This window comes from Calidris pugnax, unplaced genomic scaffold (genome assembly GCF_001431845.1).
Source record: "Calidris pugnax isolate Ruff unplaced genomic scaffold, ASM143184v1 scaffold27, whole genome shotgun sequence".
NCBI classification, from domain to species: domain Eukaryota; kingdom Metazoa; phylum Chordata; class Aves; order Charadriiformes; family Scolopacidae; genus Calidris; species Calidris pugnax.
The window spans coordinates 8,576,289-8,602,095 of NW_015090893.1; positions in this window are offsets into that span (position 1 = coordinate 8,576,289).

Sequence of the window (25,807 nt, forward strand, 5' to 3'; positions counted from 1 at the left end):
CTAAGTTATTTGTTTCCATAGTCACATATATATGACTTCATCGCAGTTCACAATTACATTTTCTGGAGATTAGCTCATTGATATATTGTACTGGTCTGTGCATTAGCTGCTTGGATGAGCTTAGTTTTCATAAGCTATTGGTTTGTTGGTGACTAAAAATTTGCCACAGTCATACGATTAAATATGGAAAACATCTGTTTTAAGTAGTCTAACAAAAATCAGAACATCTGGAAAATATTGTTAAAGAAGCTAATTAAGTTTGTCAACTTACAAATTGTTCTAGCAGGAAGTATTTAGGAGTAGCAGATAATTGAGATTTCATTCCTCTGGCCCCTTGTCCTTGCCTTTTGTTTATTTTAGTGTAACTGGAAGGACTATTTCACTTAGATTCTTCCAAATCCTCCCTCTGGACACAAACTGAGAGATAGTTATCAGGTGCTGTGTTGCTACAGGCTACACTTACAGTGGGAGAAATTAATGCTGAAAACAGACTTTCATGCCTATGTCACATGTTTTAAACATTTTGAAATATCAACATATATTCAGCGTCCAACACACTGGTGACTTCCTTTTGATTCCCTCTGTAATATTGCATGGATGATATTAGCCATATTCACCAGTTATGTCCACCTTCCTGGTATCTCTGCTGCCTGGGACATTCTCTCTCATCCTCTTGACTGCTGTTGCTCAGATATTTGATCGTTTGCACATGGGTAGGGCAGTGATGTCTTCTCAGGAGAAAGTTTTCTGGTGACTCCACCTAAAACTGAACTTAACAGAAGCATCTGTGGGCATGTCTGCATTGGCTTCTGTAAAACATCTAGAACTTCAGATTTATCTTCAAAGTACTGCCTTGCTCCAAAAATCTAAGCCTGGGCAAAGCACTTCTTTCACACAAAAAAACCCTCTTTGTGTCAGAGAGAGATTTTCGTAAGCCATAATGGCTTGAGCCCTCACGAGTCATCACAGACCTTGATATTTTTTGCTCCAAGGACTAGAGGTGGCTCCGACCTAGTTTCTCATATATTAAGTCATAGAAAACAAGTATATTTAAAACGTCAGACCCAAACTTTAAGACCCCTCAGATCATACCTCTTTCTCTCTAGGGAGAGAAGAGGCACATAACACAGCTATGTGTGGTTGTATTCCTCTGTGGACTACTGGAACATGCTCAGATACAACGGTGGCCATCACAGCATTAAAAGCTACATACATATTCATTTTTAAAAGTCTGCCTGTTATTTCCCCCCTATTTCCTATCGCATTTCGGCATTTTTGGAAGGTAGTGATTCGCTCTGCTTAAGTCTGACCACATCTTGCCTTGCTTAATCTCTTCGGGAAAAGGAAGCTTTTGTCACCGTGAGTAATTCCCCTTAGATTCAAAGAAATTAAACATTAAGGGCTTTGCAGTGTTACTCACACAGACACAAAAGAGAAGATATTACCGAATAGGCTTCTTTGAAAATACCCTACTGCAGTTAAACCTTTAATGACAAAGGGTTTCTTTGGAGCTTCTTGCTGAATTATCCACAGTATATCTGTGAGCCTTCTGGCTCTTAAGGAAGCAGGAAAAATTTAACATTGAATAAAAGAAATTCCCACAGGCAGGCCTATCCTTTCCACCAAAAATAGGGACATGAATAACGTAAGGTACAATAAAATGTAAATGTCAAGTTAATAGTTCAAACATAGAGTAGAAAAGAAGAAATGTATGTATTGGTCTCCAGCAGCAAACACCCTGGTGGCCAGATTTGACAGCAGTTAATTGAGCAGTAATTGTTATTAATGTCTCATCTATTTGCTGTCCACAGCAATTCTGGCTAGATACAGCTTCATAAGCAGTGATAAATTTTAGGCTTCTTGAATGGATTTGAAATGCTCTTTTCCCATATATTAAGAACTATGAGGACACTTTAAAAAAATTTAATCATTTACTAATAACGTTTTCTAGTTAACTGGAGTTCATCTCCAAACCAAACAGTGCTGGGGCGTGATTTGTGACAGTAGCTGCTGACTGTTTCTGTCTTTGCTTTTCCCACCAGTGCTCTGGAGTGGTGTGGGTTGTGTTTCCTTATTAAAACTTTTGAGCCAGTGAAAGGAATTAATAAGAAAAGTATAACGTAGTTTGAGGGCTGTAAGACTGGCCATAAGGATGAGTGGGCCCTGGGAGAGCTGGTCTGTGGTGGCCAGCACTGGTGCTGCCAGCACTCACGTTTCAGGGGAGCTTCTGGGGACACACTGAAGTTCAGAACCCGTGCTCTGCTCTCAGGTGGGGTTTTTTTGCTCACAAGAGCTTTAGAACTACTGAAAGGCAGTAGGGGAAGAGATAGGTACAGAGCTTTCCACAAGAAAGACTTGCTGCTTGCAGAGGACCGTGAGGCTGGGCTGGCTCCACCAGTGTGGGGGCTGTAGGGTCTGTGTCTCACAGGTTCATGTGTGTATTCACAGAGCGTATTGCACTCCGAGTTTTGACTCACAGTTTTACAATGGTAAAGACATTTCTGCCATCTCTCCCCTGTGCTTTACCTGGTGCCTCTGTACAGTTTTTTTTTCCGGTGATGGCACCTCTAAAGAATCTCCTCCACTGGGGAGCCTGTTTGCACAAAATCAGGAAAAAAAAAAAAAAGGAATACCTTTCTGCCTTCCAAATTCTTGTCAAAATTGATTTAATATTAGCCAAGGGCTTCAAAGGTTTCTAGGAGGCAGACAAATATGCATGCACGTGGAAGTTCATATATGCATAGTGTGACTACATTAGCTTCATTCCCATATGAAAACAGTTTGAAAAGGGTAACAGGCTGAATAACTCCCGAATTCTGAGGGGTTAGAGTCAGGATGGTGTGTGGTTTATGTAATGACAGCGCTAGCTGCTGAGAGGAGATTTTGACCTGCCGCTTCTCAAGGCTAAAGGTATTTGAGGGAGATTTAGTTTATTGTTAATCTTAGGTGTGCACAGGCATAATTTCATTTTTTCCTATGCCAGCTGGGACTCTTGCTATCCTCTGGTGCAGACTAACCCAGCCCTTCCTACTTCAAATCCTTTACGGGCTAAGTGGCTAATGAAGAATACATTTGAAATCAGATGTAAAAACAGCACAAGAATCTAAGGAGAAGGGCCAGATTTGGAGTCTGGTCTTAATTGGGCTTGCTTTTCTGTGCTGGCAGCATTTTAAGAATGCAATCCAGCTTATTAAGTGCCATAATTGCACCTGTAAATCATGTCCAAGTGACCTAGTCTACATCTGCAAATAACTCTGGAATTAAAAAAAACAGGCAGTATTTTCAAATCTGGTCCCTTCATCATTTCCACTTTGAAAAAAAGGATAATTCTGAGCCTCAATTCCCAAGTGTAAACGTGAAACCCGAAATGAACCTAGATGCTCACTTTCTTTAATGTCTGTGTCCTCATTTGATATTCTCAATAACTTGGGGAAAAACCCCCACAAAACTAGCAAAATATCTACTCTTGTCTTTCAAATACTATATTTCTAAACAAACATGAGCCATACACTTGGTAAACCCAATTGCAGGTTCGAGGTCAATTAAATAAATTTATGTTACATTTCTGAAAGCTTCACACACCTATCTAGAAGGTATATTTAATATGAGATTCAAGATTTCATACATTTTCCATGTGTATAATCATGGCTTCTATGTATCACATGTGATATAATATATACATTGTTTTCTTTTTAGGTTATTACTTGAAATTACTTTCTTTTGATTTACTTCCTTTGTCACATGTGTATATTATCCACTTGATAGAAATGGGAGAAATTGTTTTGGCTTTCTCTTGCCCTGTGACTCCTAATTATCCAATACTTGTATTTTTCCATCTGGTCTTTTTTTTTGGTTTGTTTTTTGTTGTTGCTGTTGTTGTTGGTTTTTCCCTTTCAGTATTTTGGATGAGGGAGAACATTTCTATAAAAATCTGTTCTTTCCCTGGAGCAAAATGGCTCGGATACACTTCTGGCTGCAGATCTGACAAGGAGAGGTTTTGAACCATCAGCAACTTCTATAAAGCTGATATTTCCCTCCGAGTTGGGAAATTCTTTATACAAGAACTCAGGTGCCCAGTCAATGCTATAGCTTATTCCCAGGAATGACAGCATTTCAAAATGTTGCTCCTTATCTGGGAGCAGACAACTAAAGTGATTGCTGGTTTGCTGTGCAAATACAGACAAGGCACTCAGCCTGCACTGTACGTTGGAAATAACAGCAGCTATGACCTGCCTTTTTGCCTGCCCTTGGTGCTTACCTACGTTAGCTGGTACCGACAGCGTGAAAATGTAGTCACCATGTGTGTCATGGTGGTGAGCAGCTGAGGATCCCAAGGAAATCTGGAACAGCGTGTCTAAAGCCAGGTCAGGTGAGATCCTGTGAGCTGCACTGGCATAACTTCCAGGAGAGAAATTCTTGGTTCTTTCTCTGTTACTTGAGCCCACATAACTAAAACACAGCAATAATAGTCTCATTTTCCCAGCTTCCAGGTGGTTGTACTCCTTGGACAACTGCTTGCAAATGTATTCACCTCGTTGCTTCCCAGCTGTGAGGAATTGGTACCTGAACCCAGTAAGTCTGATTCGGTATTTGCTGAAATCACTGCAAAACTTTTCATCTGTCCAAGCTGGCTTTGGTTCAGGACCCACGCCCCATTAGAAAAGCCTTGGTGATCCCCACTGGGCTCTTCAAAGATAACCGTGGGTTCCTGAAATGTCAATTTGAAGCCTTTGTGTGCAAAAATGCTGCCTGAAGAAGTGTTTCCTTTTCAAGACATCACAGATTTTTGTAATAATACCTCTAAACAGGTATTTCCTCTGCCAAGCAGCTCCGTAGGAAGCTGGGTGCTCTGAGTGCTGATCACTACTGATTCAGAGCAGGAACAGTAAGTGTAATGGGGCCCACTGAAGGCTCCTTCCAAAAGGTTATTTGGTTTCTCATAATATCCCAGCTTGGAAAGTTTCTAGAGTTTGGAGTCCAGGTAATTCTCCTCACTACCAGAATATCCCTTCCCCCTACAGCCATCCACCGCCGACTCCCTGCCAAGTAGTAGTATTTGAGCTACACGTTTAGTTTTTCCCTTGCTGAGTTTTAATGCAGATGGCACAAGAACATGCCAGCCAGTTGGTCTGGTGTTTAATGTGAGACTTGTTTTTACTCTTGAGAATAGGTAGGCGTGAAATAGCAGCAATGTGAATCTGTATTCCACCAGTCTGAAGAAGGAACTAACTAGGACAAATGTTTCTCTCTGCTCAATCTCATCTGAAATCCCTATAAAATCAAAATGCAGACAGTAGCTAGAAATAAACATTTATGTACCTTTCCAGTCCCGCTGGACTTCAATCTACCATAAACACTTACTACAGCTATTTAAAAAAATATCATGTATTATCAGTTGATCCTCCCATAAAGGTTGCATCTGCCCATTTGATTTGAATTTCAATGCTATTGTTTTGCGTGTGTTGAACTACAAAGAGAAGAAAAGGTTTTTGTTATTCCTCTTCATCAACTGATCTCATGCAAGAGGAAAATTGCTGTAATTATCTTTATAGCAATTATGCTGGCCCAAACACAGTAAGTGCAAGCACATTCCTTGTTATTTATTACAGAAAGATTTCAAACCACAGACTGTTTAGAATGCACAGCATTTTAATTCATGAACTTTGATGAAACTTATTTTAATATAGCTTTGTTTTCCTTATTAAATGACAAGAAAAATTAATTACAACAGATCTGGTAATGCTTTAATGTAGTCAAGTTGCTGAGTGTATTTCAGTAGTTAACTTTCTTCCTTTGGATATGAACAGCATGGCTGCTTTACAGGTGTTTTCTCAACCAATTACAAATCTGTAAAGCCTGAAGTTTTATCAGATTTTACGCCTGAACATGAAAAAAATTATTTTTTTTCTCTTAGTTGAATTTATCTTAATCTGCTGGGAGCTCTTTGTCTTTTTATAAATCTGCATGTGATGTATGTTGTTGTATACTAAATTTAATAAAGTATTGAGATGAGAGATAACTCTTATTTTCTAAGGATGACTGTGGGACTTGGGAGTTTTGGATCATCACAGTTTCTGAATTATGTTACCTGTCCATGCTGTGGTACGAGCCTGTAGTACCTGCCTTTCTGATAATGCAGCTCCTGACTTACTAGTGCCTAGCTGGATGGGCATTATAAACCCACTCACCACCAGATAAATTTGGAGTGGTTGAAAAACATCAGCTTTTATGTAGGAAGCAATTGTCCAGCAAATTATTTTCCCCTGAAATATTTCCACTTTGGGGTTTGTTTCTGCTGTCTTTCCTCCAATGTTCCCCTAAAACAGATTTTCTTCAGAAAAGGAAAACGGTAATGAAACTTCAGTCAGTATTGCCATTTGGAAGTGCTGCTGCTCTGCTGACAAGAGCTGTCATTCCTCACGTCCACACTCTCCTGTCCCACAGAAGGAAGCTGCTGAGCATCACGGGCTGCTTGCTCCAACCAGAATGCCTGGAGTTTAAAAACAGTAGCACAGCAGTCTGCTGGAACAAGGAGGGACTTTCTTAGCCTTGGCAGAAAATGTTGGCTTTGAATTTTTTCCCTCCTAATAATTTTCCATGCAGCTTTCCTGTTTTTTTCCCCAAGTCACTTCCAATATACTTTTTTTTGTGTGTGCGCGCGCATACATACGCATGTGCTTTCCTACCTTTGGTGCCAGTGCCACCAGTGGCCTCACATAGCAAGCACTGAGAAGGCAAAGCATTGCAAGATCTCTGTTCCTGCTCTTGCCAACGAAGCTTTTTTTTTTTTTTTTTTTGAAGAAAATTAGCCATACTGAATGCAGCCTGGTTTTAAATATATCAATGCAAGATAGGAAGGAAGGTTCATCCAGCCTTATGAGGCAGCTTTTGAAGATTAACTCACTATTCACTAACATATGTTAATTTTTGAAAGCTACAGCTCCAGATGAGGGGTAAGTATCTGCATTAATGTCTGGACATAGATACTTACAGAATAAACATTTATCTCCTGCTTATATGTTATATGCTTCTCTGTTGGACAAAACCACAATTTCTGCAGTATCTGAAACAGAACGGACTCTTCCCAGGGTGTTTTTTTGAATCCTACATTTCCAAATGGAGTTAGGTATATAGTCCTGTCTTCCACATGGATTTAAAGTTTTTGTGAAACTATAGGAAATGCCTCATGACACCTGAATGGCTGTAGAAACATTTGTGATACCCTAGGTGTACTTTTCGAATAATTATCTTTTTAACTGGAGATGTTTGTCTTCATTAGGATGTACAATTCTACCCCACTCTGGTGTAATACCCTCACAGACAGATTAATTTCTGTATAGTTTATTTGAGGATAGGTTTAAAAATTTTTTTTCAATATTCAGTCTCTGATTATTGATTTACTCTGAAACAGATTTTATTTTTGACTTCTATATTTTAGACCAACAAATGAATGTCAGTAGCAGTCCTGGCCTGATCTTTTACCATCTTCCCGTACACAGCTCCCCCTGACCCTATCACTGAGTGCTTCTCCTGAGTAGGTACCAGTAACTTTTCCAAATGTATCGGTATTTTTTTTTCATGTACCCCAAGAGAGAATATGATGAGACAATCATATTTAACCCCGGGTCTGAAAAAAAAGCTTTGAACAAAGGTAAAGACTCATTTGACTTACTTCATCACCAAGCCTATACAAATTAAACTTCTACATTACTCATAGTAGGACTTGTAATTATGTTGATTAATCATATGTTACTGAGAAAATGGAAACTCATTTATAACAGGCATTATTAATCTATTGTGTCATTTTTGATTTCTTAAAGCCCTATTCCAGGGACAATTCCACTCCCAATGAGCTGGTTAATTCTATTTCTCTTCCACCTTGTTTGTAATTAATTTTTAAAACGTTGTTTACATAAAACACAATTAATTTAACACAATTCTTTAAAGAAAAGAAATATGTAAACTCATTTTGAAGTATATTATTTCAATACTGATACTGGAAATAGAGATGTATTTCAAACTAATATAAATATGTGAATGTTAGTTGACCTTTGGTTTGTTGTATTGCACCAAGTAATATGTGCGTTTGATTCTGAAAAGTATACTGACCATTGAACCATCTTCTAAATAAAAATGGATCTAACATTGCAAAGAATTATATGGGAAATTATTTATTTAGCTAGTAAAGAAAGAGCTTTGTTCATCTATGAAATGGCACCATGGTATTCTGAATTTTGGGAAACAGGGAAGTCAGGTACACTGACCCCCAGAAGATACTTACAGTATCACTTTGGCTGCAGGGCAAAGAAGTTGTGTTTTCTGGTAAGAAATGTGTAAGTGTTGTCTGCAGGATTGCTTCACAGGCAGCTTTCAATAGTAGTGTCCTGATTTAAAATCGAGATAACTGGCTCTGCATGACACAGTCTAAAAACATTCAACTCTCTGCCATCAGAAAGAAAACTGTATAGTGGCTTAAGGTAATACTGACCTGTGTAAAGAGGGTCTCATTTGTGGCTAGACCCAGTTCTCATGGCTCTTTGAGACTTGCTTATAGTTCCCACCCATTCTCTTTTCATTGCCCCTCTTACTCTCCTGCTTCCTCAGTTCAAAGCCCTTCTCTTTGCAAGCAAAGAGTCCATGCCCATGATCCAAGGCATGGATCAGCACCAATTCGTAGGTACCAATCCTACTCTTTCAAGATAGTCTGGCTCCCCCAGAACTCACCTGGAATTTTGGTGGGAGCAAGGAGGAAGCCCTTGGAGAAGGAATTACTGGATGGTATTTTCTAGCTGTCTTTCAGTTCATACTGGAATGCCAGAGTTAATGATAGGATCATTGAATTTGGGCACCACTTCAGCAGGCAAAAATATCCATAAAACACAGTGGCTTGATGAGTTGTTTTGTTTCAAATTCATCTAAGGCAGTCATAGACGGTGACTTTATGTAACTTTCAATTAGTATATACCTACATGATTTTAATAAACTATTTACAAATGGATTGCTCTGTCACATGGGATTATCAGTTCTTTAAACTTATGTTGTTGAGGAGGTCAAATGTGAAGAGCTCATTCTAAGATTGAAAGAAAATACGCCAAGAGTAATGCTTTATGAGGAGATGATTAACATTTTCCTATTCAACCTTGCTGAGAGATTGCTGTTACATCCCTTTATTAATGTGCAAGTTCTCTTTTGCAACCAAGTGATGCAGTCTTTTGTAATTTAGATAATAAAGAGAGTTGTTGTTGTTGTTTAATAAAAAGAATGATAATTTATTGACACTTGGATCACACAATGCTGTGAGTGTAATGAAACTGAACAACCTAATTTCATTCTTCCTTGTGCACTCCATGCTAATTAAAAGAAAAAAACCCAATCAATATGGGTGTAGCTTTGTCAACAATGGCATTAAAAGACTGAGCTGTGGCCAAAAGGCTGATGACAGTTTTCAAGGATGAGGCAGATGGGCGGGAGGCTGAAAAGAAACCAAGAATGATGCAGAAGGCAGAAGGTGGAACTTGTGCTAGTGAGATTTTTGGACTTTCGGTTGAGTGGTTTCTGGATTTTCTTCTTCGCCTTTCATATTTTGTTCAGATGATCCCTTTGATAAAATTTGTTTCTGTACATGGTGATGATTATTATGTCTCTGATTTAAAACGAACCCCCTTAAATCAAGCACTGAGACTTGCTAGTGGGACATGTGAAAGGGAGCTTTCCTGAATGTGTCAAATCTGTGCCAACCCTCCCATTGTAGTTGCTTCCTCTGAAGTGAGTTGCAAAAACTCCCATTGCTGGCGAGATCAGGATCTTGCTGCAGAAGTTCCACTGTAAACTTGTACGAGACTCCCTGCAGAGTTCAGAGCAGCTGGGTCAGCAATGTTTCCCAATCATCATCCCAGAAGCCTGCTCAGGAATTTCAGCAGTCACCTCACTTTCCTCCTGCTTTCGGTTAAAATAGCATTCAGCTTATCTTCATCTCCACAGATCACAGTAAAAATGGTGGACACAATAAAGATCTATAGAAATATCAGGGAGAGGTTTTGTGGGAACACTTGTGCATCTGTTTATGTGAGTTTTCTTCAGAGTGCTATTTACCAATTTTATATAGATATGTCCCTTGCACCCCTCAGAGGCATGCCGGTTACTTACTGAAATAATGAAGCTGCTGTGTAACACAGACAAGCAATTAGATTTCAGGTATTGCCAAAACCTCCCCTGCTAAATGATTTCTCAACTCTCATCCATTTAGTTACCCTTTGGGAGCTGAGTGGACTTTGTAGTTTATTCACTGCAATTTGGCTTGCAAGCTCATCAAGGCTTTTTCAGACGAGAATGAAACAAATTCTGACAAGAGGGGGCTTCTCAAGAGTGTGTTTCCACAGCCATCAGCCTCTGGAGAGACAAAATCAGAGCGATTTTAAGTCCAGTAACTCATCTGATTCTAATTTAGTTAACTAATGGGCAGTGTTGGGCTGTCCCCTTTGGTGTTGTTGAGTTCAGTTCACCATAATGTGCCGGTTCTCATTTTGTGTCTCTGGGGGTCCTGTGGGTATAGATGTGTGCACAACTTTGAGGCATGGAAGTAGGAAAAGCAGGATGGAAAGCACAGATGTTTGCATGGCTCTTTGCAAAGACATCCCTGTGGCTTATATGAAGTTACATCAGGGAAAACAGATCCTGCCTGACCAGTTTTGAAGAGTAGATGAAATTACCATATATCCTCCTTAGATTCAAGGCTCAAAATAACACCGTGCTGAGGGAAGCCTTCGGGGAAGCCTGTGGAGACAAAGAGCAGAAGAAGGGGAAAACAGAGAGCAGATGGTTTTCTCAGGGAAATGATCAAAAGGCTGATGGCAGCCTGTTCCCAAATTGAGGGGTTGTGCAGCTGGACCAAAACATCTGGTCAGTTTACAGTGGATGAAAAATTAGTCACTTTTTAGCAAAGGCAGTGAATTCGTAAATGTATTCTTCAGGGATTGTGTAGTTCATTAGCATGTTTGCAGAACTGAGTTGCACAATCTACAATTTTGAATAAAAGGCTGCTGGGACAATTTTGTTCCTGCTTATAAATCACAAGCTAGAGCCCCAAACTGAGTAAACATACACGTGCCTATTGAGGTCAATGGCTTAGACTAAATCAGGGATGCAGCTGAGAACCCAACTCACTTTTATTTAGCCTTTTTCTCCCCTTCACACTGAAGTGATTAAGACAAACTTCTTCAGGTGGTAGAGTCTTCTACGCACACAGATGTCCATTCCTCTTCCAGGAGAGAATTTGGACACGGTCTTGCATGATGGAAGAGAAGTGGGTGCTGAATATGACCATGAGCTAATGGGATCCCTAGTGCATTAGTAGTAAGTGTAATCACAGGACTGAGCTCGGGCAGAAAGAGTGGCATTAACAGTCACGTGGTTTGCAATCAGAGAAGTAATTCCTCCTGTTTCATTTGTAGATTGCCCTCACTAATGGAATAAATGCTATTCCACTTATGGACAGAAAGAAGGAAATAAGTAAATTGTTTTTAAAGGAGCTGACCTCTGACGCATGCGTTTTACTTACAGCAAAATGCTTGCTTGGAAAATAAACTTTATGGTTCAGTGGCATCCAAACAAATTGTTATTTCCACTTGTTGTATATTGATTAAAAGAGAGGTTACAGTTGAAGGGATTTTAATTGACTAGACAGAGTTGTGATTGATTTCCTCAGAGAAGTTGCGTTTTCATAAATTTTCTTTAAATGAGGCATCAAAACGAGAAACATAGCACTGTGTGATGAGAATGGTATTTCTCAAAAATGTATTGGCACTCCAGAAGAAAACACTACCAAAGGTGGGACCTCTACAAAATCTCTTTCTTGTGGGAGTTCTCATAAGTCTTGAGGTATTTTGATAGCAGAGTCCAGCTTTCACAAATGCAATTTTCTTCCTTAATATCAGTTATTTCATACATGAAAATGCTAGTGATAGAAAATAGCTTTTAAAATGAAATTTATTTCTCTTATGGTTACTGTGTGAATTATAAATTCTGTGTGTGTGCTGTGAAAAGGAAATGAGGCTGAGCAGTATAATTTAGAAACCTTATCTTCAGTCCTCCTGCTCATTACAGTCATTTTGTAGCTGCATTTTAAATGTATTTTTCTGCATCTGAGAATATTTCAAAGATTGTTTTCGTTGCTGATGAACTACATGGAGAGTTAAATTCATTGCTTACGTTAAGGGACTATATGCATGCTAATCAAGGGCTGACTCTGAGCACCAAGTAAATATTTATATGATGTTGCAAAGTGGTATTATACCTCTTTATGTAGAGATAAAAAATTGTTCTGGAAGATGAACCTACCAGAGATTTTTTTGTTGTTGCTGTTACATTTCGTAGCTCTGGAGGATTTCAATGGTCATAAAATACCCTCAACAATTTCATGCTTCTTAACACAAGAGCGATTTCTTCCTGACCTTTTGGATGCTGACGTAGGCTTTACAATTGGCTTTATCCTCTGTATAGCACTCAGTGGCCCACTTCCAGGCTGTGTAATGGCACTGAAGTTTGTCTGCCACTCTGCCTTCCCAAATACTGCTGCCTGCTTTTCTGGGCTGTCACTGTCAGGCTTACTTGAGTGAGCTCTGCAGTCTTTAGAGGGAATAAAGAAAAGGATACAGGAAAATCTTGGAGAGGGGAGAAGAGAAGCAATGTACTTATTTTTAATGCAAAAATCCTGTGAATCTATGAATTATTCATACAACAGATAACTACTGCTAATGATTAGTGCCTTTTTACAAGAGGGCTTGAGTTCACTTTTCCCTACCTTGATTGTGTTTCTATTAGATGTTGAGGCAAATTGGCAAATCAGTCTTTGCTCTTCAGATAAACTTACCTCATCCTGAAGATTTCAAACACACACAAATTCCATCTGTTTGGTGAGTACTTCAGGGCGGCTCATCTCACTTTAACAAATCACCCTCTTCCTGCCATCAGTTCTGTACAAAGTGATCATCAAGCTCTGTTAAAAATGGAGCTGCTCTAGCACCCTTCTGTAAGCCTTTGTGGATGTAACCGTCCGCGGTTAGACAAGGTGCACAATTCAGAAGCAGATTGTTGCTTGTTTGCCTGGTTTGACTGCTCCAAAGATCATTTCAGAAGGGCCACCATTATGTGAAAGTGCAGGGATGTCGTCTGAAGGCAAAATAATGTTATTTTCGCACATATAAAATGAAAAGAAATCAATCCCCCAAAACTTTTACATTAGAAACACCAGGTCTAAATTATGAAAATTCTTCCAAGGAGAAAGTACAATTTCCCTCATACGTGTCTTAAAATTACCCCAGTCTGCAAGGCTAATATTGTTTAATATTGGTTTACTTTGTTCATGCTTAATAGTACAAAAAAATCCTTAAAACATTTTAAATTCCTTTACAAAAAAATGCAGTTTATCTTGCTTACAGGTAGAATGGTAGAAGAGTGTTTCAAAGAGAACACAGCTCAATGTCCCCCTGATCTCTTGTCCCTTTTTAATACTGATATCACTCTGTCGACCTCAGTGGAGTTATTCCAAAGCAAATGGAATTACAACTGGACCCACTGTTTTTATACTGATTTTAAATGAATAGGGAGTTGTTCTCAATGTAGCAAGGTCTATTCCAAATACTTAACCTCTCCTTCACAACTTTTGATCCCAGTGGCTTTATTCGTATTAAATTGGAGTTTACTGGGTTGTTTGAAAACATTGTCAAATGCATCCCCATTTATTTGGTTTAAGTCAAATCTAAGTATCTTGACATAAGAGAAGGTTTGGCTCCTTGTATTTTTGTTACAGTGTCTGTTCCTACTCTTTGATTAAAATAATGCAGTTTGATTATTTTTGGTGACATACAAATGCTATACCCAATAGGAATGCCCAGTAGGGAATAACTATGTGTTTTCATATATTAAAATAATAAGTTTAAACATTATCTTTACTAGTCTTATCTTAAACAAAACTCCCAGTATTTAAAGCTCCACAAGGAGAAAATCAGGGTCTAATAGATTAAACAGTTGGCAAAAGGCAGCACTGTTTAAAAATAGCAAAGCAATTTTGTTCTCAGTAAGTCAGTAACTCGCAGTGCAGTACAAAGCCCGGTGCCCACCCAGATCTGAATCCTGTCTGTACCGGTGATGGCTAAATCTCTCTTAGTCAGTTCTTAAGGCTCCTTGACTTTTATCCTCTGATGGTTTTTGTAGGCATATATAAATAGCCTTATATATTTCCTAGCTGGTTGCATTACAAGAATCCCAAATCACATAAATACTCTAGCTTTCACTTGTCAGAAATGCTGCATAATCCTAAATGAACCTGAGATCTGTCAGAGCTCGGAGACATATTATCACGGGGGGGGTTTCTGGTTTGCTTGACCATATCTTTCATCCTCTGTGCTTTTTGACCAAAGGTCAGTCAATATGTCTCTCTGTATTTGTTATTTAAATACTTTGGCACCTGCATCTAAAAATACATCTCAACATGCAGAGTGTCTAAAGAAGAACAAAGGTGTTTTTAAAATGGTGCTTCCATTAAAGGCAGTGGCATATGCATGAATATTCATGGACAGACAAGTTTGCTTATCAGGAAACTTTCTCCACATCTAGCTACCAGTGCATTTGCTTATCATAGACACGGCTGACACAGGGGAGGTGGAGAGATGCAACAAGATGATTTGAGGTTATACACAGAGAAACAGTTGTTAATGCTAACACTAATACCACACTGCAATATTTAAGAAGAACCAACAAGAAGTACATATTTAAAGAAGAGCTGTTGTACTTGAAAACTTATCTGTTTGATCTAATAAAAGATGTTTCTCCCTGCAAATCATACCTCTCTTTTATCCTTACATTTTCATGCCTTCATCAACACAACTACAACTTACATATGAACAGGATCATAAAAATATATGAGCTTAATCCACATCTTAAAAAGAAATTCTGTTATTAAATAGTGTTCCTCGGCCCTTTATTAAAACTTATGCCACCACTCTAAATTGGGACCTATGTAATCTGTATGCAGTTGACAACAGAGCACTTAATTTCACACTCAGAATATAACTCTGTTTTCCTTTCCCAGATACTTATTCAGTACTTTAAGGATTTTGGAAATTTAAGCAAATTTTTTTCTTAAAAACTGTTTGGAATTTTATGGCCATGTCCATGTAGAAACTTCATGTGATCTCAGATACTGCCTCATAAAGATGTTAAGTGAAGTCTTTCACTTAACCCTCAAACCCTCTTTTGTTTTTTGATTTGTTTAGACATTTACCAAGTGATCTATTCGCCATAGAAGCAAACAAGAGTGGACCAGAATGGATCTTCTGGGCTAACTTGGTTCTACAAATCATTAAAGTCGAAGTTTTCGATCAGGTTGATTCATTTTCACTGCTGAACAGATTATGTCTCATTAAAGACCATCAAGTCTATTGCAATTACTCACTGTCACTTGTGTAATGCCAGTAACTCAGCATGTCAAAGTGCTTGACAAAGAGCTGGGAACTGAAGGTGAGAGCTGGGAAGGGAAAAGATCCAGGATCTTCCCATGTTTCCATAGCGACTCAGTGGCAGAGTCACGCAGAGAATCCCAGTTGGGTTTGTGTGCTGGTTTTGGCTGGAATAGAATAAATTCTCTTCATAATAGCTAGTAAGGGGCTATGTTTGGGATTTTTGCTGAAAACATTGTTGATAATACAGGGATGTTTTCATTATCGCTGAGCAGGGCTTGCACAGAGTCAAGGCCTTTTCTGCTCCTCACTGCACCCCACCAGCGAGCAGGCTGTGAGTCCACAAGAAGCTGGGAAGGGACACAGCTGGGACAGCTGACCCCAACTGACCAAAGGGATATTCCATACCATGTGATATCAGGCTCAGCAATAAAAACTGGGGGAAGAAGAAGGAAGGGGGGGGATGTTCAAAGTTATGGCATTTGCCTTCCCAAGTAACCATTACATGTGATGGAGTCCTGCTTTCCTGGAGATTGCTGAACACCCACCCGCCGATGGAAAATAGTGAACAATTCCTTATTTTGCTTTGCTTTTGTGAGTGTTGTTTGTCTTTATCTCAACCCACGAGTTTCCTCACATTTACCCTTCAGATTCTCTCCTATCCCACCCAGGGGGAGTGAGTGAGCAGCTGCATGGTGCTTAGCTGCTGGCTGGGGTTAAACCATGACACTTTGGCTGTGTTTTGCCTGTCTACGACTGTCAGTCCAAGAATATAGTCCATTAATCTGCTTTTCTGTAAAGGGCCACGAAAATTTTAAATGGGATTCGTCTTGTAGATGAACAGCTAAAACATATTTTTCAATATAAATAGACTTTCCACTTGTTTTCCTTCCTTTGCTGCCATGCAACTTCTCCAGCTTTGCTGTCAGCAATAACCTGGTGAGAGCTGGGAATTTATATTGAACTGGAACAGAAGCCAAATTAGTTGTCCCTGTACCCAAATGTATCAAATTTCAGATAGTTCAGTTTTCCTGTCCTTTCTCCCTCTAGCACCTGAGTTGTGTGTCCCTTGGGAATCTGCCTCCCCAGGAAGATGCTTGCCATGCGGCCACTGCTGCCGCTGCCTGGGGCTCTGCTGCCATCTAGCCAACTTCCACCTCAGCTCCCAGCTCATCCTTCTTCCCCGGGAGCCCCACTGTTTCCTTAGGGTCGAGGTAGCACCTGTGAGTGTGACAAAAGCTGAGTGGTCCTTTGTCACTGCCCCAAAAGAAGAGTGGCAGTGCTCATCCAGCTGCACAGGCTTCAGCTCACGGGGAGGAAGAAAGTGCATTGCACTGAGCAGTTGTTCCATTTCTGCTTAAGGAAATGTGTCTTTTAAACTCTGATGCTTTTGAATTGGTAAAGGTCGGCCTAGCAATTTTGGTTCTTTTCACCTAAACATCGGCAGGCAGTTTATCAGCACTTAAAGAAGAGTCATTCAATCTGTTGGTTACGAAGATTTTTAAAAAGCGCTTCAGGCACTTTCAAAGTACAAACATACAAAATCCAAACAACAACAAAAAACCCCACTTTTTGACGAGGGTGCAGGTGCAAAGCTCCTTTATATAGATGCTGCTCCTTTCTTACAGAGGAGATCTTGAAGTAACAGGTTCCCAAAGTATTCCATCAGAAAGACAGCAAGAAGGTGTAATGTGATCAGAAAAACACACTCAATAAAACCAAACTAGAAAACAAATGGGGAAAGAATATGTATGTAAATACATAACAGAACGCAATCATACAACTATGTATGATTTAAAAATGAAGTATTCATTTAAAAAGTTTTTTTAAAAGTACTTTCAGTTCTCCGGGAACTTGCTTGTGTCTGTTGAATTACCATTTTACATCCTTACCAAAGCAGCCAGAGGGAAAATAAGCGGAAGAAGGTGTTTTGTGTGGAAAAGTACCCTAGTTTAGCTATAGTAATCTATGCAAAGCACTTAAGATTAAAGAAAGCATCAAATCTAACATCTCTTCTTTTATACACTCCTACCTCCACTTCCTCTAAGTTCAGAGTGATGTGGTTTGTACTGAGCTCTGGGTTTGGACCCCATAAGATTATGCCGTAGCTCTTGGTGCAGCCTCAGCTCAAAAGCTTCCCTGCTGCTGGTATCCGGCTGATGCTGGACCAGGCCACCAAAAACAGGAGGAGAGGAGGGGAAGACTCACTCTGATTCTAAGACCAGGCCACCAAAAACAGGAGGAGAGGAGGGGAAGACTCGCTCCAATTCTAAGACCACCAAGAGTTTCCAGGGTGTCTGCTGCTCCCCGGCCCTGCATTTAGGGATTCTCATTTAGGAACACCACCTGGGAGTTTAATTTGGGCTTAGCAAGTGAAATTATCACACTCTGTGTTTCTACTCATACTGGCTTTTTGTATTTTCCCCCTGGCACTGCATTCTTCCTAGAGTTTCTCTTCCACACTTCTCAGCACACTCTCACCAAATATCTCAAACCACCATAGCGTGGCAAATTAAAACAAATAACAAAAATTTAGGCACCGTGATTACCTGTATTTTATTCTCGCCACGTAAAACTGCCACGCACCGACTGCCGTGAGTGTAAAATTCCTCTAGAGCTGAGATGCATTCGGGGGAAGAAAGTACCTGGATTTCCACTAGGTGGTGAAGTTGTAAAGCTTAAATGGGATGAGAGAGCTCCCAGAGAAGGGAGGGACCCTGGGAGAGTGCCGAGGTGGGGCTGAAGGGGGATATTGCTGCCCTGAGAGTTTGCAGGATGCTCATCTACCCCCTCCCCCCCACCCCCCGGGGGGATGCCAGGCACATCGCAGGACCGAGTTGACAGATTTATGGGACACCATGGAAAGAGAGACTTTTCTTATCTTCCACATGGGAATAACGATGAATCAGTAGATAAACGGGAAAACTAATTTTATGTATTATTTTTTTAAAGACCTAGTTTATTAGGGGAAGAGTAATTTATCCCATCAGGATTTGTCAACTGTTGTCTTGATCTTATAAATAATTTGTTTTGCAGACAGTTTTACCATCTGCTTTGATTTGGGGCTTTTAGAGCTTTTTTTGTGGCAAATCATTTGTACAGTGTCAGCACTTAATACTAGGAGAAATAGATAGGAATAATTATTCTGTCTATGAGGTTAAAACAACAACAAAAAAGAAGTGCCCTACTTTTTATCAGGGTCATTAAAAGAGATTTTCATGACATTATGTTTCCACTGAAATTTTTGATTCATACAAATGAAAGCAAGATTTAGAAAGTTTAAGGTTGAACTGTCATTCGAGTTTGTGAACACAGGCCCTGAAAAAAGGAACTTGATGAAAGTTTCATGAAGGTCTCGCATTCTGTTTCACATTTAGGATGAAAACACAAACCACTATCATTTTACATAAGTTCTTCATTTTGTTAAAATATAGTCTGTTCTTCCACACATTACTAAGAGATCTGATGGCACAAACCCTTTTTCCACTCAATTTTCTGCCGCTGAAAGAGCACTGCATTATGCATTTCTGCATCTCCACTGTGTACAGTAGCTATTATTCTAGTTACTGTTTAAAGGACATAAAAAGAAAATTATTTGTAGCAAATATGCATCCATCAGGCTATGCTATATAAGCACAGAATATCACACCCTACAGCTGAGTCTACTGCTGGTCACTTACAATGTTTTAGAAGCAGCTTACAAATAAACTGAGATCCCCCCGACAATCTCTACCGTTCAGAATAAATCACTGAAAAATACTGGTTACTGCTCACTCCATCACCCGTTTTTCTTTTTACTGCAGGTAAAAGCTGCTCACATAGATCTTTGCAGTCCGTGATCCATGGGCTGAATGTGGTGTGGGATCTGATTTTCCCTTTGCCATCCTGCCTGCTGCTCGCTTCACTGCACACCCGTCCCTTCGGCTGCCTCGCACTGTGGCTGCAGTGCGCCCGCATGCAGTGGGAAGCAGGACACCATGTACCACCTTTTCAGCATTAAACACAGCACAAATTTTTTGTTGAGTGAATTGATGTTTGCAGCAATGAGTGAGTTTGTTGAAATATTCCACAATCTATGCCTAGAAATGACTGGTTATCTTGCGTTCACTACAAGTATTTGCAATTATGAACGTTTTCAAGCTATTCAGGACATTATTTCATTAATGAAGTGGGAGATTTAGTAGCTTCTCAGCCTTTTGAGTGCATGTTGCAATTAGATGATGGCTGATCTTCTTGAAGGTGGTTTCTCTCTTTTCCTCCTGATTATCTGCAACTAGTAGTTACAGAGGCTCATTGCTAACAGAGAAAAATCCTAAAAGATAGATACTGAGACACTGTGCTAAGAAATTGACATTTCATCTTACTTACAATTAATACTTTCTCTTAGTATTTTTAGGGGCACAAATCACTTTTGCCTTTTGAAATATATTGACAAAAACTGCACAGGGAATTTGAGTCACAGTCTTTCTGTGAGGAGACCCTTTCTTCCCTAATGTCACAGCAACAAAATCAAGCAGAACAGAAAAAAATATCCTAAGAAACAAAGATGTATCTCATTTTCATCTTCCAAATTCTCTGTTTTTCTCTCTTGTTTTGGGTGTAGAAGCCAGGATGTGTGAGGGTGTAGGGAGGAGTTATTACAAGCTTTGTTACAGCTTCTTACTTCTGTTACAGCAATTTTAGGCACAGAATGGAGATACCTGGAGAGGCAGATTTGAGCTGAATAAGTGATTCTAACAGTTCCTATATAATCTCCCTGTTTCTGACCCCGGGAGTATGTTGGAGATGAAGTAGATCCAGCTCTGCTAAAAGTGTGTTTGTGTGGGGTCTGTCCACACGGGGAATATCACTATCACCATCACTAGGGATGGGCACTGTGTAGTCACTCTACTTAGCCTTTTATGTCTTGATGCAACCAAATATAAAGAAAAAGCCCTTGATCCTGCCAGCCTCTCCATCCATCTTCTGCATGCAACAAACACTATGAACTTGGCTTCCTCGCTCTGTGCTCCAAGGCTATCCTGATTTGGCTGCCGTATGGCTCTTGAAGAGAGATCATTGTAGCATTTACCTGGCTAAACCCCCTCCATTTAAATCCTCTTTGGCTTCTCAGTGCTCTTAAATTTACTGACTGCATGCTTTTTGTTGGAATTGTGTCCTTCTGTGGCATTCCTGCTCTTTTCCTCTCCCTTCTCCCCAGTCTGTGTAGACCCATTCTGTTCTGTTCAGCTACTGGTTTTGAATTCAATTTTTTTTCTCCCTCTAATTTCAGATGTGTCTCTCTGCACCCTGCCCTAGATGTCAGCCTTTGTCTCAGAGATCTCATCATTGCCTGCTGTTAATTTTCAGTTAAAACCTATACTGGTCACAGATGAATTCTAGATTTTTTTTGGTGCAAGTGACAAAAGTTATCCAATCTGTCAGTCAGGTTCTCAACAGTCTCATTTGAACTTCCTCCTACGCAAGTGAGTGAGACCAGACCTTGGCACTGCCATTTCCTTCTAAAGACGTTTTAGTCTCTCTACAAAATACTCCTCATCCCTTATCCTGACATCTCCCTGACAGTCAAAATCATCCCCTCCAACCAACCTATTAACAGAGGATAACTGCATCCTTCAGCCTCGGGTCTCTGTGTGTGGGACACCCAGGCATTCTGAAGCCTCATCAGCACCCAAGACTGATTAGAAAAGAAAAAGGACCTCAGGAAAAATGAAACAGTTGGACTGGGGTGGCACTGGATTGCCCTGACATTCAGATGCATCACCCGTTTAACTTTCCACTGGTCTGTGGCTATTCTGTCTACATCAGAGGATTTTTTAATTGCTTTCTCAAATATATATGGGAATACCATAGCAACTTCTCCTTGATGCAGCAAATCTGTTTCTTCAGTAATTATTACCCCAATTAACTCTCAAATGTTAGTAACGCTCATTCTGCTGATTAAATTTCAATTGAATTTTGTTACTCGCCACAATTAAAGCTGCATTCCAGACTGGTGAAGGTAGTCTCTAAATTAAGATCTATTTAATTGGTCTTCCCTGAACATTCTTGCACTTCTACAGAGAAATGTATATACCCGTATTTTATTCATTTATGAGTATGCATCAGTGTTCCACTTTACATCCAAAGCTATCCCGGTGGAGCCAGCAGGGCTCTGTAGATTGAAGACAATATTGGCTGTGAAAATGGCTCTAAAAACTTATCATTGATTTGCTTACAACCCCTTTGTTTTGGCCCATTTTTTTCAGCCCATTTTTTTCAGGCAGCTCTTCCATCAGATGCCAGCATCATAACTCATTTCTCTGCCTTCCATGTTGTCCCCTCCATGTTTGATTTCCCTGCTCTGTATTTATAAGCTGCAACTGATAGGATGCAATGCCTCTGTCTCCTATGTTCTTTGCAGGAGGGACAGCCCTTGTTTTTCTGTTTGATCTATGTTTGAGCAAGCTGAGTGGACTGCACTGGTACAATGATTAATACAGGATGGGGGGGATTAATTCATTTGAGCTTGTCTTTGTCTGACACCCAGAAGATTTGGACATGACCAAATATTTGGACAAGGAATCATTTGGGAATTTTGGTTACCATGGATCTAAATCTTGTGGATGAGACGAAAATTTAAAATCTTTAATATTTATTATTGTTATTGAATGTTAAAGGAGGTTTGAAACTGCAGTTAAGCCCCAATAATTTCCAGCTCCTCTTGCAAGAGGTATTTCCCTCTTACACTTCCCATCCCATATGCGCACTTTCACCCTTTCTTTTGCACTGGTAAAAGGACATAAATTTAGGACATTAATTAGGGACATAAACTGGCAGAACACTGATCGCTCTCTTTGAGAAGGAGGATAATTTTCCTCTGCTTTAACTATGTGAAACAGCTCACCAAGAGGCCAGCCAAGCCTTGGCATGTGTGCCAGGGAGGCTGGAACCACACAGCCCAGGGCAGGGTGCAGCCGGGACACAAGACAGCCTCTTTCGGTGGCCACTAGCTCTGAGATGGCTCTAGTTGTAACAACACACCCCACCCTTGGCCCACAGAATTTGAAAGAGAAGCACTTTATTTAGCCCCATCATCACCAATGTACTGACAGAATCTTAAAAAACAGAAGAAAATTTTAAAAAATAGATGAACATATGATTATTGTTCTAAGGCACCACTGGAACATAAAGTGGTTCTTCAAATTAAAAACTTGCAGGCTTCCTTAACCTTTATTTCTTCAAATTAAAAACTTGCAGGCTTCCTTTAATAATATCCATTTTTTTGAGAGAGAGAGAAAAAAGAATTGAGATAAGTTAGATCTTGTTTGCAGAAACATTTCGTAAATGCAAAATTATTTGCTCAGGGTTTTTTTTGGCAAAGTGAAGGTGCTTTTGTGCAACCGTCTTGAAAGTTCTGTGTGAGTCTGAACGAAACAAAAATCCCATATGATTGATGAGGAATGACAGATCCTGAACAGCAGCTAATGAATTCAGTGCAGAAGTCATCTGCTGAAATTTTACCTCTGTGCAAAAGGCCAACACGGGTCTTATCCTCTATTTAAATCTCATGTTGCGACCACTTTAAATGCTCACACTTGCACACTTTCTTAGCACCGGGCTGAGAATTTGACACCTAGGGAATTGGTTGTCAGCAATCCCACTGAATTATAATAATAAAAGTGTGTTTAATTATTTAATTGAAAAAATGTAGAAAGACAAATTACTTTTTAAGAACAAATACCATCTCCCAGATAAGCTGTAGATGTTTCCTTCTGGGGAAAAAAAAAGAAAAAAGAACAAAAAAGGATTACCTGAGAGTCCTCTGGGGAGTGCTTCTCAAACCAAAAGCCTGAGTTATAAAACCACCCGACCTTTTCCCCCAGCAAGCTGATGGTTAGAAAAATTTAAAATCTTTAATATTTATTATTGTTATTGAATGTTAAAGGAGGTTTGAAACTGCAGTTAAGCCCCAATAATTTCCAGCTCCTCTTGCAAGAGGTATTTCCCTCTTACACTTCCCATCCCATATGCGCACTTTCACCCTTTCTTTTGCACTGGTAAAAGGACATAAATTTAGGACATTAATTAGGGACATAAACTGGCAGAACACTGATCGCTCTCTTTGAGAAGGAGGATAATTTTCCTCTGCTTTAACTATGTGAAACAGCTCACCAAGAGGCCAGCCAAGCCTTGGCATGTGTGCCAGGGAGGCTGGAACCACACAGCCCAGGGCAGGGTGCAGCCGGGACACAAGACAGCCTCTTTCGGTGGCCACTAGCTCTGAGATGGCTCTAGTTGTAACAACACACCCCACCCTTGGCCCACAGAATTTGAAAGAGAAGCACTTTATTTAGCCCCATCATCACCAATGTACTAACAGAATCTTAAAAAACAGAAGAAAATTTTAAAAAATAGATGAACATATGATTATTGTTCTAAGGCACCACTGGAACATAAAGTGGTTCTTCAAATTAAAAACTTGCAGGCTTCCTTTAATAATATCCATTTTTTTGAGAGAGAGAGAAAAAAGAATTGAGATAAGTTAGATCTTGTTTGCAGAAACATTTCGTAAATGCAAAATTATTTGCTCAGGGTTTTTTTTGGCAAAGTGAAGGTGCTTTTGTGCAACCGTCTTGAAAGTTCTGTGTGAGTCTGAACGAAACAAAAATCCCATATGATTGATGAGGAATGACAGATCCTGAACAGCAGCTAATGAATTCAGTGCAGAAGTCATCTGCTGAAATTTTACCTCTGTGCAAAAGGCCAACACGGGTCTTATCCTCTATTTAAATCTCATGTTGCGACCACTTTAAATGCTCACACTTGCACACTTTCTTAGCACCGGGCTGAGAATTTGACACCTAGGGAATTGGTTGTCAGCAATCCCACTGAATTATAATAATAAAAGTGTGTTTAATTATTTAATTGAAAAAATGTAGAAAGACAAATTACTTTTTAAGAACAAATACCATCTCCCAGATAAGCTGTAGATGTTTCCTTCTGGGGAAAAAAAAAGAAAAAAGAACAAAAAAGGATTACCTGAGAGTCCTCTGGGGAGTGCTTCTCAAACCAAAAGCCTGAGTTATAAAACCACCCGACCTTTTCCCCCAGCAAGCTGATGGTTAGAGGCGGTGCACGTAACCTCTCTCTCTGTCCAGTACCTAATCAAAGGAAACGGATGCCTGAATGGCTGCAAAAAACTGTCTTTATCTGTTTCCAAGTGTTTGTCATCCTCCCTCACCTCAACACCTCCTAGACATAAACAGTAAAGCCATAATGAGCCCAGCAGAGCTGACAGTGAGTTCTGCCTTTATAAAAACTGAGCCAGGGATAATGTGCAGCTATTTTAATAGTCTTGACTGTTCTAGCTAACTTTTCCCCTCATCTGAAAAACTGTGGACTTTAAATCACTTGTTTTACTGCTGTTTGCTCTCTCCTCCCTTTTAGTAACTCCAGGCAAGTGATTTAGGGCAATTACGCCTTATTACATATATTTATCCTTGATTCTTACCTGTCATTTTGTGGCCTCTATCTACTGAGTCATTCTCAGAGGTACAAAAAGCCACAGTGTAGAGATGGCTTCTCTGGAGTCATGTCACAGCTTGAGAGCATAAGTTATCTCTTGGACCATTAACTTAAACCCTCAGACTACAGAGAAGCTCAAATTCAAATACTGGCAATAAAGATCTCAACAGCAATCACTGAAGAGGGCATACCAGCCCCATTTAGTCTTTTTGGATTGTTCTGGAGGCACAAATGGGGCTTGAAACTGAATCCTGGGGGCAAGTGGGATTCCTGTTCAGGAGAACATAAAGTACAGGAGCCATATGAGCATTTACCAGGGCACTGACTGCTAGGTGGGGGTAATGCCCCCCAGCAAAACAATAGTAGCGGTGATAAAACCAGACCCACTTTGATCATCTGGAGGCTGGCATGAGGTCTGCTAACCTCTGGCAGCTTAAGCTGGGATCTGCAGAACTGGAAAAAGAGTAGGGAACAGCTCTGTACAGGTGGCTTGAGATTCACAGCGGCACTTGGACGTGCAGCCTTTGGCTGTCTTTCTGTCTGTGTAACCTCTCTTAAGCTCCAGGCAGTTTGACAGCGCTTGGGTTTGAAAGTGTTTGTGAAAGACACTACATAACAAAGAGCACAGATTTAGGGATCTGCTAGAGGCTGCAAATCAAGGTTTGTGGTGTTGGCCAGGCCACGTACTCCCACGCCCTGATGCAATGGGGTGATTCAATGCCTCTCCTCTTCCATGGGGTCATCTCAGAGAAGGGTTTCCTGCCTGACCACAGATTTATTTATCTGTTGTTGATGCTATGGTAAATGTGTTCTGTTTACATGGGCATAGATCAAACGTGGTGTTA